This window comes from Mixophyes fleayi, chromosome 10 (genome assembly GCF_038048845.1).
Source record: "Mixophyes fleayi isolate aMixFle1 chromosome 10, aMixFle1.hap1, whole genome shotgun sequence".
Taxonomy (NCBI): Eukaryota; Metazoa; Chordata; class Amphibia; order Anura; family Limnodynastidae; genus Mixophyes; species Mixophyes fleayi.
Window position 1 is genome coordinate 65,378,850 of NC_134411.1, and position 18,312 is coordinate 65,397,161.

Genomic DNA, 18,312 nt, shown 5'->3' on the forward strand with positions numbered 1-18,312 from the left:
TGAGAGCTGGCAGCTGCAGGAGGTACAAGGTGATCAAAGGACTTCTTGAGTATCTGCAATGCCCAGGGTGCCAGGAGTACCAAGCACACAGCACCACCTCAATTATAAGCAAGCAGATACTTGGAAACTGTTCACAGATATAATGTGCTAGTATATTTTCTAAAAAGTGACAAGCATTGAATTCTTATTTTATTATCTTCAGCTCAGGGCAGACAGCAACTGTGAAATGACAGATTGTTAAAATTAATGTTAAAATAGCAAAAATGCCCACTACACAAATTACTTCGGCAGTTTCCAAAGTTAGCAACCAACGTTGTGCAGAAGTTCAGAGGCTTGTCTGCCACTGGTGATCCCCACTCACATCACTCACCACCGGCGGTGGTAAAAATCAGAGCCGGTGCAGATGTCAAATTCATTTCCACAGCACTTGTCCAAGGGGAGGAGGAATTGGAGCAGCTCATGGAAGAAGGAACCAGTGCATGACTATACAGGAAGGGGAGGGAGACAGTGTCAGGGGGAAGGAAGATACCGTAGCTCAGCATACAGAGTAGTCATACCAAATCAGTGACAGCAGTGGAAGAAGAAGAGTTATGGAATACCGCCGTATACCGGCCCACTTCGAGCACTGACGCTTTTAATTAAAACAATATTTATAGTTTATTTGAGATTTTGTCCTTTCTGCATCTGGTGCACAGTGAAGATCCTTCACAGTCATCACTGTCTCCTAACATATTGCAGTTTTTACAGATGATGAATTATATTAATGAAATATTAAACATTACCAAATAGCCCAAAGTGCCTCACAGTACATATGTACCTCAACCTATGTGACCATAATACAGACCTAGTAATATTGAAAAAAGACAAATGTCAATCATATTTAACCTTTCACAAATTCTAATTGTGCTAATAGACGAGGCCACCTAGCCTGGTCTATCAGTACTTGGATAATCTCACAAGTTGTCCTCCACAGATGTAATGTGAATACATAAAAAGTAATTTAATTGGTTTATATAATTGGTTTATCATCTCCTAGTGTCTAATGTAACACTACCAGTGTTATTTGTAAGCAAAAGATGAATCATTTACTAGATTCAGTTCAAGGAACATCATCATATATAAATCATACCACTACTGCGCTACCTATTAAGGTATAAAATATTAAAAGTCCTTTATTATTAGATGCAAACAGCAATAGCCAAGTGTAGAGAAGACTGACTGATGTCAAGTAACTGCAGCCCAACCAGTTTTAAAAAGACGTGTCCTTTCTTAATGATGTCTGATTCTTCTAATTTTCACTAACCTCTTACATTTTACTACTTGGTGGAATACGTCCAAATAACAGTCTATTTATATTTATGGTAAATTAGGTGGAAACAGGGCACAAATCCATAAAGTTCAACCTAGGAGGCCCCCAGTGATAAAATACTGTCAAAATATGTACCAGAAAGGGCACTTTCATTGCTTATCAAATAGCCCAATGGAGAGGTATCTTCTCTGGTCCTGGATAGAGGATATGTAAACCGGTTAATCCCCTTTTGTTTTGGCAGTACTTAGTGCAGTCAACTTCCACACAACTTCATATTCCAAAGCTTATAAAAAAAATCTAATGTTTTTTTCAGTGGTTATCTATGTTATATGCATTTGCACCTTATTCTGTTTTGGATAGAGCTCATTATTCCCTTGATCAAAATGGTTCCTTACAAATCTCAATTTGGGCATTTTTAGGACTGTGATTATTGTTTTAAGTTATTGTTGATTTATATTTTTTTGCTCTGTGTGTGAGTGAGTGTCGTGTGGAGAGTGGGGCGTTAGTGAATACACGTTTGGTGGTCATCTTGATTTTTGGCATTACTGTTGGTTATTATCTTCCCTTTTGTTACACTTACCCAGTCCAGAATCTCCCCTTCATTAAATGTGCACTACCCATTTACCTACCCCAAAATAAACACATATTTGGTTGTTCATAACCACAGTGTGTTGTCCACAGGGTTGAAAGGGGGTCTCGAGTCAACCCCTGGTGGATTCAGTTACATTGCCTATTCAATGTTGCAGGCTTCAGAAGATTATATGTATCTTATGATAATCAGATAACTCAACAGCACAATTACAAGATGGAGACCCACAATGGGGGAAAAGGTAATCATCACAGGTGAAATGATAGGGTATTAAGGTGTGCATTAACTAAATTTAAAAGAATAAGTCAAGTGAGATTTTATTAAATGTATGGACCTGACAGGTCCTCTTCATATTTTAATTACCTCATATTTGATTTTCTGTCTCTTTACTATGCTAAAAGTTTGCTCATGAATTCCAGATTGTATCTCAACCAATATAGCAGTGATCATGCATCTAATAAATTACATGAAAAATATTGTATACACTTTTGTTCTATTTAACAATCTGTGTGTGAGCATATAGCTTATGTCTCTACAGTAAGGCAACATAGTCCCTTCACCTTGATGTCCCCCTTTTGTCAGCACTGTATGTGTCAGAATGTGCATACAAGACACTGAAAGCAGGCTTTACATCCATCACTATGCTTTGTCTACAGATCTCCTGATATTGGGCCTTAATTAGAGTGTAATATACGTAGATAAATTTATGTAAGATTTGTATTTTCATACTGCTCATGCACCCCAAAAATGTGTATACATACATCCATTGGTAGATTTTGGCATATCGCTGCCTTGCGTCTCCTTATGCCCTGACAGGTGGAATGTGGGTGGGCAGGGGCAGTGTAGTACTGTAAAGCACATCTACGTAGTTGTGACATAATTAAATGTGGACACCTGTGCAGATATGCCTGTTGGGAGCCATAGCTCTTTAAGGAACTGGAGGGCTGAAACAATAATAACAATGTGGCAGCACAGTGGCCTAGTGGTTAGCACTTCTGCCTCACAGCACTGGGGTTATGAGTTCGATTCCCGACCATGGCCTTATCTGTGTGGAGTTTGTATGTTCTCCCTGTGTTTGCGTGGGTTTCCTCCGGGTGCTCCGGTTTCCTCCCACACTCCAAAAACATACTGGTAGGTTAATTGGCTGCAATCAAAATTTGACCCTAGTCTCTCCCTCTCTGTCTGTCTATGTGTGAGTGTGTGTATATAGTAGGGAATTTAGACTGTAAGCCCCAGTGGGGCAGGGACTGATGTGAGTGAGTTCTCTGTACAGCGCTGCGGAATTAGTGGCGCTATATAAATAAATGATGATGATGATGATGATGATAATACGCAATGACGATGATGACTATCAGCAGCACTATCTAGCTGCTTCTGATTGTCTGATTTCTTACTGACCACTACAGCTGATAGTAGCTAAAGTATTAATGTTGCAGCTATATTACATTCATTTGTGGCCATCTAATAAAATTACTTAATTGGCATTTCCATTTGAACTACTGTGGGAAAGAAGAATCACATTGAATTTTTAAAGGGAAAAACAGCAGGTGTTTATGTGTTTGTACTTGATTATATTATATATTGAATATATAACTTTTGCATTTGCTAATAATTGTCAAAACAACATTCTCTCTTGTGTATATGACATTTCATTATATTATTATACTGTGTACAAATAGGGTAAAGCGACTTTAGCATTCACTAGTGACATTGTCAAACTGCATCTCTATGCTATTTTGAGGAGTAAGAATACACACTTGTGGGCCAGAATCACTAAAGAGAGCAAAGCATAAAAAAGGAGTAACTTTGCACCTTGGCAAAACCATGTTGCATAACAGGGGGTGGTGAATTTAAAATGTGATGGCAGATTTATAGTTGGAATAGGACATGTCCTAGACCATCTTTAAATTTCAGTGTCACAATAAAGCTAACAAGTATTTGTGTACTAGATAAAAAATCAGCCAGTATTTAACTTATGTGCAAAATAATAAACTAATTTGCACCCCTTGCATTGTAACATGTTTTGTCCCGGAGAACACTCACTCCTTTTTTTGCCTTACTTTCCTTAATGACTCAGGCCCTTGTATGTCTGACATACATTGAGGGAAATGCTTGAGAGGCGTCCAACTTATTTACATGTAAGTACGAATTTATCTTGTGTACGTATTTTCTACCTCGTTGAGCGAGTGCGGCCAACTCTAACTGAGTTCCATTGTAAGGAGGATAAGACTGATTGATCACCAGATGGAAGTTCTGCTTAGATGCAAGTTTGTTATCTCAGAGAACATTGAGAGCCATGAAAGCAGTTGACATGACTGAGGAATTGCCTCCTGTGGCTAACCATATCTTAATATTAATATTAATGTACATATATCATAATAATTCATATGGGTAAATACTGAATAATATATAGAATGAGGTTACAGTGTCTTTAAGGTCGCTAGTCAACAACTCCCCATACACTTCTTTGTCATGTGCTACCTTATTCAGTAGCTTGTTGCATATTACTCATATAATATCCAATAGTATATAAATATACATTTCAAAGAACATTTCGCTCGGACCAACATAGGTCGCAGAACGCTAACATGCCAGCAAAAACATGTGTAGATAATAATGTTGTCTGAATTTTGCAACTTCCTATAGGCCTTAGGTGAACTTTCTGTGGGTCCTCTGTTGCCTCCACTGGTTAGTTTATTTGTTTAAAATATTATGAATGATAACTTGCCCAGGAACTGGAATACCCTCATTTTAATAGCTTTAACATGTTTTTTTTTGCAGAATGGATTCCATAGAAGCATCTGGAATCTGATGAAAGTATCTACAGCACTGATGGGCAACTAGTAAACCTTTGCCCCTCAAACCTTCACCAGCAGCCCCCCAGCTTCTTCCTACTTTATTGTCAGACTTATTTGTTATAGCTTGTAACACTTGTTTAAAATGACTGCTGAAAAGTTTTTACAGATAGGTGTTTTCTTTCATTAAATGTATTATTTTAACTTATTACTAAGATTAAGGTTAAGGTGTGGCCCTTTTGAAGGTTAGAGGGCCAACTATGCATCCCTTGAAGTGTACCAGGTTGCCTATCACTGGTCTACAGATAATAACAGAAATGTATATGTTACAGGGGGAAAAATCTGCTGTTACAAAGTAAGTTTGACTTTGCTAAATCTGAGTAACATTTAAAGAGTGGTAGGAGAAATGGACAAGTTGATGTTAAAGTTTACAATGCATAAACAAATCATGTGACATCTTATCACTCATATTACAACTATGTGAAAAGAAAATGTTTTCTTTTATTACCTGTATAAGGTAAAGTAGAAATTCAAGTTTCCTTTTGCCCCACCCCTTCCATAAAAAAAAATGACTTGACTTCAAATTGTTAGACATCAATTTACAAGCGTTAAAACTCTCTTGTTATGCCACCAAGTAACAACAATATTTACAAAACCACTGCATTACTCACCACAGATCTACACCCTCTTATCAATGACTTAGGTAACCAAAACAAATTGTAGATTCTTTTTCTTGGAATCGATTATGGCAACTGTTCATTATGGTATTTACATATACAGAGTGGCGAGGTTATTAGCTATACCTGCCTTTCCCATGTAACTGACACATAATTCATTTAAAATGTCATCACATTATTATTGTTATCACAGGCGCCACAGTTCACCGCAGCGCCGTGCAGTAGGGAAACACATAAAATAGGGACATATAAAGTATACAAAATAAATGCAGACATGAAAATAAGTCGTAAGCAGAGCCCTGCTCTTGACAAAGAGCTTACATTCTAATTGAAGAGGGCACAGGTAAAACAAGAGAAGCTAGAGGCGCTCAAAGTGGAGATTTGGACAATTGTGAGGGTGCATAAGTGTGAGTAGTATCTGCAGGAGTAGGGCAAGCTCTATTAAAGAGATGGGTTTTCACAGAAAAACATATATTTTTATTAATGATTATAGTATTAAAAGTTGTAAATTTATTTTATAAAATATTTTTTGCATGCATTCTGACACTTTATTTTGTACATATGCATGTACGTTTACTGTACTTTTTGATTCTCTATATCTACATACAACAAGTTACGTATAACCAGAGCGTACATATACCCAGATTCAAATGGAAATGTATCGTGAGATCCACTCATTTTGCAATACAAACGGAAGTGTGCATTAGTTATGTGTGGTTTTTTGAACCGCAAGTTGCATTCACATTGTGCTCGAGGGTGAATCAGGCCCCATATGTGGTGGATGAAGCTGCATTGTCTATTGCTGAAGTAAGTGTTTTGTTGTAGAAACAGGCAGCCTGATCAGGACATGACGGTGTAGTCCTAGAAGAAAGTAGTTGTTTTAGTCAAAACGAGAAGTGGATTACTTAGGTGTCGCTTTGTACATATGGATTTGGGTGAAGGGAGAAGGCCATGAGGTAAGTTAAGGCCGAAGGAAATGAGGTTGTCGGCAGAGAGCAGTAATGATAAATTGGAGAAACTAGAGATGAAGCACTAGGAGAAGAAGTCAAGAGAGTGTCCATCACAGTGGATTAAAGATGAGGTCTGCTGGGAGAGAACTAAGGGGGAAGAAATTGAAAGAAGTTTAGTGGCAGCAGAGACAGTGGGGTTATAATTGGGAATGTTGAAATCACCTAGGATGATAGTAGGCAAGGCAAAGTATAGGATATAAGTGAGCCAGGCAGCAAAGCTGTCAAGAAATCGAGAAACTCGACCTGAGGGACAATAAATGACAACAACACGATGTTGGAGAGCAGAAAATAGACAGTGTCGATTTAAAACGAAGAGAAAATGAGCGAGGGTTTATAGGATATGACTCAGAAGGTGGTGCTGGATAAAGTAGAATGAATATTTCACCACCATGTCTGTTATCAGGTCTAGGAGTGTGGCTGAGGCAGAGTCCCCCATAGGAGAGAGTTGCAGGGGATGTAGTGTCAAAGGAGGAGAACAAGGTTACTGTATTGGCAAAGAGGTTGAGGAATGTAGAAGTGAATAGATGCAAGTTTGTTACAAACTGATCTGGAGTTCCAAAGTACACAGGAGAAGGGAAGAGAGGGTAGTGGAGATATGTGAATAAGTTTGGTGGCATTTTAAGTAGGAGGTAGATAGAATGTTTTGGGGTGGAACAAAGAGTCTGAACAAATAATGGGGATAACATGGGGCCTGGGGTTAGGTGAGATGTTGCCAGCAACCATGAGAACAAGCAGGGTGACAAAGAGGACTTGTGAGAATGATTTGTGGGTGTGAAATTTATTGCAGGCTGATGAGTGTGGTGAGTGCGTCCTTACTTGGGTTAATAGAGTAGGCAATTTCTTCAATTCTAACTAGATGAGGTCCAAGATGTGACAATTGGGTGTAGAGGGTCCAGAAACCAAACAGATATGGCAGCAAGTTTAACTCTGTTGGTCCAACAGCTGAATAGAGAAGGTAGTAAAGTAGATTATAAATCAGCATTGTTTTTGGTGTAAAGTCAATCCTCATCACTACTGTGATGTTTGTCAATAGTATCCACAAATATTTCATGATTTGTGAGAATAAAGACAAGTGGGAGTAAGGCCATATAGCTACATTAATGTGCAGGTTACTGTAACTGCTGCCTGCATGCCACTTGCAGATAATGCTATTTAAAGCAGGTAGATAGGTAACCAATGGTGTAATAATAACCACTATGGTGTAATAACCTCTATGTGTGCAATGTAAAACCAACTGAAACTATCAAGTGTGTTTAACCACAGCATGGTAGTGGGCACCAGACATGCCAGCCTAACTGTATCAGGAAAATAATCTCTTCTGTGGTTGTCATGCAACAGTGCCGTGGACATATTTAGAATGGGCTACCATCTAATTAGGATCCAGTGAATCGTGATCCTATTGTTAGAAACAACTTGTTTACGGATGAGGTCTACAGGGTTTGAGATGACTAACAAACAGGCTCCATTCAACAGCTGAGTAGTACAGTGGTGCCAAAAACAGATTAATCTGAATGCAGAGTTTTACATTATCCCAAGACCAATGTGCCAAATTGTGGACAATCATAAACATTGAACTGTGCTGAAATATGTTTCTCTTAAAATATGTGAACCAGAAAAGCTAGGTTACACATGAGCAGGTTAACCAAGACTGGCTGGTGAAGCAGTAAGAGTATTCTATATCAAAGAGCAACTGAACATCACTCAGCTGCTCCAGAGATATTATCTTGTAAATCGCATAAATTATCTTCTATCACTATGATAAGTGGATATTATTCAAACACATGCTGCATGGCCCACTCCAGGAGGTGGCCTCCGTTGCTGCTTATTCCCTTGTTTGTTTGTTTTTTTATTATTATATTATATTATATTATATTATATTGTTTTTCCAATTATGTCCCTGCTTTAACGTGCCTCCCCACCCTACCTTTCATTCCAGCTGCCCATGGTTTTCCCCATGCCACAGCTCAGTATCCTCCATGCCCCAGTTGGTCCCCAACCCCTGGGCCTGTCATGTTTCACCCCTTTTGTACATATATCCCAGTTGTGCAAGGCCCCCCATCACAGCCCATATGTGTTTAGATCCCAGGTGTTCCACCTTTGCCCATGCCATGGCAAAGTCACTATGTTCCTATGCTTCTTTTGCCCCTGCCTCTGCCGACTATGGTCCCCACAAAGTATCACCCCCATTTTCTACTGTCCATGTGATGCCACACCTGCATCCCCTGGTCTTTGGTATTTGACTAACCTCATGTTCCACTGTCCCATTTGTTCCCCCTCAGCACCTCTGGCCCCTCCCAAGTCTCAGACCTTTTTAACCTGTCCTGTTCGATGTCGCCCATCTACTACATGCCCTCCATGTTGATCTTTCCATTCACATCTTGACTTAGTTTGCTCATCCCCTCCGCTCACCCCACCTTGTCTTGCTTAATCTGGTTTCTCTGAGATGGCCATCCTCACCACCCCCAACCGTCAGGTGCCCCATGATACCCATTGTTCCCCCCAGCCTCTCCCATCCCTTCCAGTCACCCCTTTTACCCCCCTTTATTTAGGATCCAACATCTCTCACGCCACACTCTGCTGGTTTGCCCCTTTCTGGACCAAGCCCTTGTCAAATGCCCGCATGTTTTTTGCACCCTTTAGTCCAACCTTACGCTAACTCTGCAAGCATGTTTTTCCCTCTCTCCTCACTAACCACAACCTTGCCCACATTTGCCCATTCACCTCCCATCCCTGCATTTGGTGCCACCACCTTTCCTGTCCTTGCCATGCATGCTTTTTGCACACCCCACTGCATCTTCCGCAGCCCAACCTTTCACTCAACTTGTCATGTATGTTTACCCCTCACTGCCCCTCATCCACAAGGTTGCCCCATCTCCTCTCAATTCCACCTTAAGCACCCCAGTTACCGATACTTGTTCCCTCTCTAATGGACAGGATATTAATGCCACAGTTATTACAATGTCGTAGCCTCCATGGTCAAATGGAAGGGGGCTTGTCATGTGCGGAGCATGGTTCATTATTCTTGGTTGTAAGGTTGAGTCAGTTAGCTCCTATGGAACCAGGTTGGAGGAGTCAAGGGGTTGGCTCAACATCTTCACGGTGCTCAGGGATACCAGAAACAAGCTTGAAGAGAGGATCCATACAAGAGGGGTTGTCGATATTTTCACCATAAAGAGCAAAGCAGAGGGGGCTTTGCAGGTAGCAAATGGGAAATGAGGCATAGATAAGTATGCCTGCTGAAGATTTGTTAATTGGTTTGGCAAACTGTTGCTTTCTAGAGACCAGGCCTGAGGAGCATTTGGCTATCATAAAGTATGTATAAATGATTTAGTCCCCCACCTTAACCTGTGTATTTTCAGATGCGATTTCTGTACTGGCTCGATCTCCTTTGGCGGAATGGGGTGAGGCTCTTAGTAGTGTGAAGAATATTTTCTAGTGCCTCTCTTGGTCGGCTCAGCAACTTCTTCAAATGTGAAAGAGGTAGGCAAGGAGGCCACCAAAAGTTATGGTCCACAGGTTGGATGGATATTTTGTGTCTTTTTCTTTTTCTCTCAGCTTGTTATATGGAGATCAGGTCTGAGAGGTGCCTGAATGGTTTGCATTATGTGTACTTGATCCAGTCTCTCTGCTTGTGGAATTGAACCGCACAAAGTTTTTCTACACATGTTGCCTGCCCCCCTCCCTGTTATGACCGGGATATTTAAGATGCGGTTTCTGTAATGTCACAGCTTCCTTTGGTGACTTGGAGGGAGGCTTCTTGTGTGAGGACTGCTACATACAAATAGGGCAGGCTATGGATGGGTCCAACACGGTTTAGTTGTTTTCCCCTGTGGTGCTGGGTAGTTGTAATGTGGTCAAGGTGGTACCCCAAAAGAAAGGGAGACACTAGTTGTATTCCTTGGGCTTTTATATCTGAAGTGCACTATCATCAATGGGATGCACTGTCAATGCATGAATCATCACCGTAATGACAATGACACCACAGCTTTGTGGATTATCACTAGGCTGTGCTTATCCTTAAATGATATAACAGTAATTTTACATGCTACATTATGACAAAAGTGCTGTACAAAATCTACCAGATGCCGTATTGGCAGTGTGAGCATTTTTGGTTTGATTAAAAAAAATGGTGGGTTCTAATTAGAGATGGGCGGGTCCGGTTCTCCGAGAACCGAACCCACCCGAACTTTGGGTATCCGAGTACCGAGCTGAGCAGCTCGGTACTCTCCCGCCAATTCCGAATCCAAATCGAGGCCGAACGTCATTGTGACGTCGTCGGATCTCGGGACTCGGTTCTCGCGATACTTCAACTTTATAAATACACGCCTCCACAGCAATCCATCGCCATTTGACAGAGGGAGAGAGCAGGGTGTAGTCATAGGCTAATTAGAGCAGGGACAGAGAAAGAATACAATATTGTTCTTGCAATTGCTCTAACCAAAATCGCTAGTGCAGAGAGGAGGATAGAGGTTTATTATTTTTTCTTCATATTTGGCACTCCCCAGCGCTTTTGGGTTGTCCCCCATAATTGTGCATTAATATTTCTGGCTGTCAAAAGTCATATCTGTCAGCAGTATCTACTCAATAAATGTTAGCACTCCTCAGTGTTTTTGGGGTGTCCTCTCTAATTGTGCATTAATATTTCTGGCTGTCAAAAGTCATATCTGTCAGCAGTATCTACTCAATAAATGTTAGCACTCCTCAGTGTTTTTGGGGTGTCCTCTCTAATTGTGCATTAATATTTCTGGCTGTCAAAAGTCATATCTGTCAGCAGTATCTACTCAATAAATTTTAGCACTCCTCTGTGTTTTTGGGGTGTCCTCCCTAATTGTGCATTAATATTTCTGGCTGTCAAAAGTCATATCTGTCAGCAGTATCTACTCAATAAATGTTAGCACTCCTCAGTGTTTTTGGGGTGTCCTCTCTAATTGTGCATTAATATTTCTGGCTGTCAAAAGTCATATCTGTCAGCAGTATCTACTCAATAATTTTAAGCACTCCTCAGTGTTTTTGGGGTGTCCTCTCTAATTGTGCATTAATATTTCTGGCTGTCAAAAGTCATATCTGTCAGCAGTATCTACTCAATAAATTTTAGCACTCCTCTGTGTTTTTGGGGTGTCCTCCCTAATTGTGCATTAATATTTCTGGCTGTCAAAAGTCATATCTGTCAGCAGTATCTACTCAATAAATGTTAGCACTCCTCAGTGTTTTTGGGGTGTCCTCTCTAATTGTGCATTAATATTTCTGGCTGTCAAAAGTCATATCTGTCAGCAGTATCTACTCAATAAATGTTAGCACTCCTCAGTGTTTTTGGGGTGTCCTCTCTAATTGTGCATTAATATTTCTGGCTGTCAAAAGTCATATCTGTCAGCAGTATCTACTCAATAAATTTTAGCACTCCTCTGTGTTTTTGGGGTGTCCTCCCTAATTGTGCATTAATATTTCTGGCTGTCAAAAGTCATATCTGTCAGCAGTATCTACTCAATAAATGTTAGCACTCCTCAGTGTTTTTGGGGTGTCCTCTCTAATTGTGCATTAATATTTCTGGCTGTCAAAAGTCATATCTGTCAGCAGTATCTACTCAATAATTTTAAGCACTCCTCAGTGTTTTTGGGGTGTCCTCTCTAATTGTGCATTAATATTTCTGGCTGTCAAAAGTCATATCTGTCAGCAGTATCTACTCAATAATTTTAAGCACTCCTCAGTGTTTTTGGGGTGTCCTCCCTAATTGTGCATTAATATTTCTGGCTGTCAAAAGTCATATCTGTCAGCAGTATCTACGCAATGGATTCAAAGCAGTCCACATATGATCTAAATGAGCAACCAGGTTCTGTCACCAGTCCTGATGTTAGTGTTCCCAGTACGTCATCTGGCCAAGGCGATGTCAAACAACAGAGTGTTTTCAAATTAGTGCAAAAAACAAAAACCAAAAAAAAATTTACTGTATTGAAGCGAAAACGAAGTGTAACTGAGCAAAAGTTAAGTGACGATAAAAAAAAAATTGCAAGCATGCCATTCTACACACGCAGTGGCAAAGAGAGAATGAGGCCTTCACCTTTGGCTATTAGTGGCAGATCCCAAAAAGTTACCCAGCCTACAATTGGTGCACAACTACTGTTACGCGTCAAAGCTGAGCTGCAAGATACCAGTGAGGCATTACAGGAGAATATTTGCTCTGATTCACAAATGACAACAATCCCTGTGGAGAGTCCATCCAACAGTGGGATGTCTAATCGTGAGCATTCTGCTGATGTGTGCCTTAATAGCCCGAGTGTAGCCGGTGATACCCAAATTGAGGATGCCACTTTGGAATTAGAAGAGGATGAGGGGGAGATTTGTGTAGGCGACGAGGGCGCTAATGAGGATGTTGATGAGGATGAGGTTGTTTGTGTAAGTCCTGCACCAGTGGCAGCAGTTCTGGCACGTGACAAGAAAAAGGCCATTGTCATGCCTGGGCATAAAACAAAAAAATCCACTTCTTATGTGTGGAATTATTTCTACCCAAATCCAGACAACAATTGTATAGCCATTTGTAGTGTATGTGAAGCCACAGTCAGTCGAGGGAGGGACCTTAACCATCTTGGAACCTCGTCTATGTTACGCCATTTAACGAGAGTTCATGGCAAAGTGTTGGGAAAAGCTGAAAGTTCTTCCCAAAAGAATACAAGCACTCCCTCATCAGCTAAGACCCTCCGCTCACCGACATACCGACGGCCACAAAATACACCCACCACACCATCCTCATCAATATCCTCAGTAGCGCTCGGAGTTAGCCCGGCATCCCACTTAAGGCTGGATGACTCCGGCACTATTATTGATTCCTCTGAAGAAAGCGTTAGTCCTGCTGCTGCTGTTGCTGCTGCTGGGGGTGAATCGTCATCCCAGAGGCAGGTGAATAAAATGAGCAGTCCTACATTTCAGCAATTAACTGTGAAACAATCCTTTGCGAGGGGAAGCAAATATGACAGCAGTCACCCAGTCGCCAAGCGAATCACAGACGCCATGGCTGCAATGTTAGTGTTAGATCTGCGTCCAATCTCCACCATAAACGCAGCTGGTTTTTCACAGTTAATTGAGGTTTTGTGTCCGCGTTACAGAATTCCATCGCGACACCATTTCTCCCGTAAAGCTATTCCACAACTATACCAAAAAGTGTGTAAAAATGTAGAGATTGCGCTGAAAAATGCCATTCTGCCCACTGTTCACTTAACCACAGATATGTGGACAAGTGGAAGTGGCCAAACCAAAGACTATATGACTGTGACAGCCCACTGGGTTGGTCATTCACCTTCACCAGCAGGAACAGCAGCAGCATGTACACCACTACGTAACATTTGTCACAGGCAGGCCACTCTTTGTATCACCGGCTTCACTAACAGGCATACGGCTGACAATTTGTTACGCAAACTGAGAGATGTGATTGATGCATGGCTTATACCACTCGGACTCTCCCCAGGGTATGTCATTTCAGATAACGCCAACAATATAGTGCGAGCATTACAGCTGGGTGATTTCCAACATATTCCCTGTTTTGCTCACACCATCAACTTGGTGGTGCAGAGCTTCCTACGAAACAACCGTGAGGTGCAGGAGATGCTTTCGGTGGCCCGTAAAATTTCAGGCCATTTCAGGCATTCAGCCACAGCATGTAGGAGATTACAGCAGCTCCAAGAGCAGTTTAACTTGCCCTGCCACCAACTTAAGCAAGAGGTGGTAACTCGGTGGAATTCCACCCTGTACATGCTTCAGAGGATGGAGGAACAGCGCAAAGCCATCCAAGCATATTGCACAAGTCATGACATTGGGAAAGGAGGGGGGATGTATTTCACTCTTGCACAGTGGGGAATCCTTTCAGTGCTGTGCAAGGTGCTGAAACCATTTGAAGTTGTGACATGTGAGGTCAGTGCAGACTCTGCTAGTTTGAGCCAAGTCATTCCTTTAATTAGACTATTGGAAAAGCAGCTTGAGAAAATGAAGGAGGAGCTGAAAGCAAGCAATTCAGCAAAGTATGTTGGCCTTGTCGATCAAGTACTTAATTCGCTTCACAATGATCCTCGAGTTATTAAGATCTTGAACTCGGATCAGTACGTTTTGGCCACTGTGCTTGATCCAAGGTTTAAAACCTACATTGAGTCTTTACTTGTAAATGAGCGAGATGTGAACTTTTGCAAGGAGCTATTGCTCAGCAAGTTGGCCGCTGAACTGGGCCTCGGCTTGACGACGTGTCCTCCTTCACTTTCTCAAGCTGTTGCTCGTAAAAAATTAAATTTCCAAAAAAGAAGCAGGGAAGACACAGGGGGCAGACGAGAACAATTTAACATCTGGGCTGGTTTGAAGGATTTTTCAAAAAAAAGTGTCACTTTGCCCATAAGTCCATCCAATATGAGTATAAACATGCAAAGGATGGTGGAGGATTACTTTCAAGAGGTAGTTGATATGGAAATGTCAGACAGTCCCTTTCCTTACTGGGAAGAAAAGCAAGCTATTTGGAAACCCATGTACAAACTTGCTTTGCAATACCTAAGCTGCCCACCCTCCAGTGTGTACTCTGAACGAGTGTTCAGCACAGCAGGGAACTTAGTCAGTGATCGCCGTAGAAGGTTACTTCCCAAAAATGTGGAGAAAATGATGTTTATAAAAATGAACTACATCTTCCACGAGGAAGGCCTTCACCATCCAAGACATGCAAGCACTGACTGTTCTCTAATGGCGGATTCAAGCGGCGATGAATTGATAGTCTGTGATGATGACGATAACACTGATGAGGGTGAGGATGAAGCTGAAGATGATGCCGATAACATCTTTTTAAAACTTTCTATGTAAGTGTAGGGTGCAATCTACCCCCAAAGAGGAAAGGGACTTGTGGCATTTCCATATCACATACCATCTTGAAAGGCTGCTGTTAGGGCAATTTATCCTTAAGGGTAGGGTGTCATAGACAGAGTGACCCTAAACTGGCTTTGTCCATTTTTCATAATATTGTACAGTCTATAATGGCTGAATTTTTTAGTATTTTATACAAGTGGAGGGGGGCCTAGAGAGACAGAAACCAAACTGGCTTTCTCCATGTCAATTAATATTGTACAGTCTATAATGGCTGAATTTTTTAGTATTTTATACAAGTGGAGGGGGGCCTAGAGAGACAGAAACCAAACTGGCTTTCTCCATGTCAATTAATATTGTACAGTCTATAATGGCTGAATTTTTTAGTATTTTATACAAGTGGAGGGGGGCCTAGAGAGACAGAAACCAAACTGGCTTTCTCCATGTCAATTAATATTGTACAGTCTATAATGGCTGAATTTTTGGGTATTTTATACAAGTGGAGGGGGGCCTTGAGAGACAGAAACCAAACTGGCTTTCTCCATGTCAATTAATATTGTACAGTCTATAATGGCTGAATTTTTTGGTATTTTATACAAGTGGAGGGGGGCCTTGAGAGACAGAAACCAAACTGGCTTTTTCCATTTCTTTACATATTTAACTATAAGTGTAGGGTGTAATATACATTCAAAGACGATGGCTGCATTGCCAATATGCATAGATGGAGAGGAAGACAATCTGTTTTGTGTGTAGAATAGGCCTACCAACGAAGAATTAAACTGTTTTTTGGGATGATTTATTACCTCAACAATTAGATTACTTGTCTCTAAAACAGTTGGAGCACTAAATTGGGTTAATTTAGGCCCAAAAACATGGATTTTCCCAAAAAATAGCAAAACAAAACCAAACAAAACCAAAACCAAAACCAAAACACGCAATGGAGGTTTTGCAAAACCAAAACCAAAACCAAAACACGACGGTAATCCAGATCCAAAACCGAATCCAAAACCAAAACACGGGGGTCAGTGACCATCTCTAGTTCTAATGTACTTTTCTACATTACCTCTCAACAAGTAAAGGGTAGCAAGTGAGTATCTGAAAGTTCTCTATTGAGGTTGAATGCTTGTGTATACGGTGAGTTGGTCATGATAGAAGGTGAGGAGAGGAACACACAGGTGAGAAACACACTTTTATTAAGGATCCTCCAGCTGTTTACAGACGCTGCTGGGTCTGTCGGCTTCAGGGCTTACCTTGATGAAGATTGGTACTCTGAGCCTAGGCCCGTTGATTGGCATGAGGAGGGACTCACAAAGAAATTGCTCTTGTTGGAATTGTTCCCAATTATAGTGGTCGGGAATTGTGGGGGGCTTCTGTGAGAGACAGGAGCATAGTTTTCTGGTGTGATAATCTAAAGGTGGTACAGGTAATTATTAACCAGCTAGCCTTATCCCCTCCAGCTATTAGGTTGATTGGTCCTGAAATGTCAGTGTCTCATAATTGATTTTACAGCTCAACATGATCCAGGGGATATTAACAATATAACTGGCACCTTATCTTGCTTTGATTGGTTTAGGTTTAGGATTTAGTTGCGCCAATGACTAAAGAAGTAGGTTTGTCATGCACTGATTATGTTTGACAGATTAACAAACCGACAGAGAATGTCTGGCCGGGAAGCGCTGCATTGCATTGGTATAGGGAGGTGTGCACATAATGGGATTTGTTCAGTAATTTTTGAGTAGCCACCTAGATAAAACACAGGTACAGTGCTTGTTAGCCTTTATTTAGGACAAATATTCTTCAGGTAGGTCCAAGACCTTATGGTTACAGCATTAGCAGGAATTTCTTTTTTTCACCACCTGTAAGTCGGCACTGATGTTACTAAGATTTTTATGATCTGCAAGGCCTTAAGAGGCTAGGTCAGAATTACACCGGAGGTGGACGATGTTAGGTAGCCAGTGGATGGGGATCTTTTGGTGAAAATAATGTACATGGGGACACTGGTTGCATCTGACGAATTTTGAGGTCCGCTTATTTAGCTTAGCCTTTTCAATGGCCTTTTTTTGGGGCATTCAGAATAAGCAACTTAGTGGTGTATGTGGCTGAATCACTTATAAATAACTTATTGAATCAATTTATTTAAAGGAAATAGTTCAGGGCGCTTATTTATATAATTACAAATGTACTTATATTTGATATTGTGTTTTGTATGGAAAAGTCTTGTTTGGCATTTTGTAACTTTGCTAGAGGAAATCTCCAATTAGGCATATGTGAGGAGGAAGTCTGTTTTGCTGATAGCAGGAAATGCTAAGTAAGTCTATTCAATGTGAGTGACCAACACTTGAATACACAACAGGGAATCGTTACCTGTGTGCAGGTCTTGTTAGACAGACAGGAAACCTAACAATGTAAACAGCACGTAATGTAGGATATCAGTGTATATAATGTAAATTTTGTTAAGTATAAATTGCATTTAAATTCATGTCTGGGGAAATATATTGCATCCTGATACTAAAAATAACTCAGACTCCTTGGGGCCAGCAAAAGAGTTCAGGGGGCTGGCTTACCCCTGCTAAGCTGTGTCCAAAACTGTATAAAACAGCACTGGTTTGTACTGAAATGTATCATTATTGTTTCTTCTGACATCTGGATCACTAGTACCTTCAACCAGTGTGAACCGGTGGTAATCCTTTTTTAGACGTCGCAATGACGTCCAGCTGCAGTGCCGAACACTTGTCCAATCGTAATAACTTGCTGTCAGCATGTCCATCCAATCAGAGATCTCCAGCGTCGGGTTCAAGGTAAATCTGTTTATTTTCCAATCGGTTTTTCATAAATTCAGATTTTATTTGTAGGGTTTGTCGATGTCAAATTTTTACTCATGGGTCAAGCGTACCCAACCCATGTGAACTTTCCCTGTTAGGACTACTGGAGCTAAATAAACATCACTTGCTTCAAAGACCTGCTTGACAACTTCTTCCGTGTCTACAGATTAGACCCAACTCTAATCCTTTTCCGGCTATTCTGATGTTTGGACCAAGCTTTCCAGTAGCGTGGCACTGCCCGCTACCCAGCAGCTCTGGCTAGTGTGATAGGCCCAGGGGGGAATCCA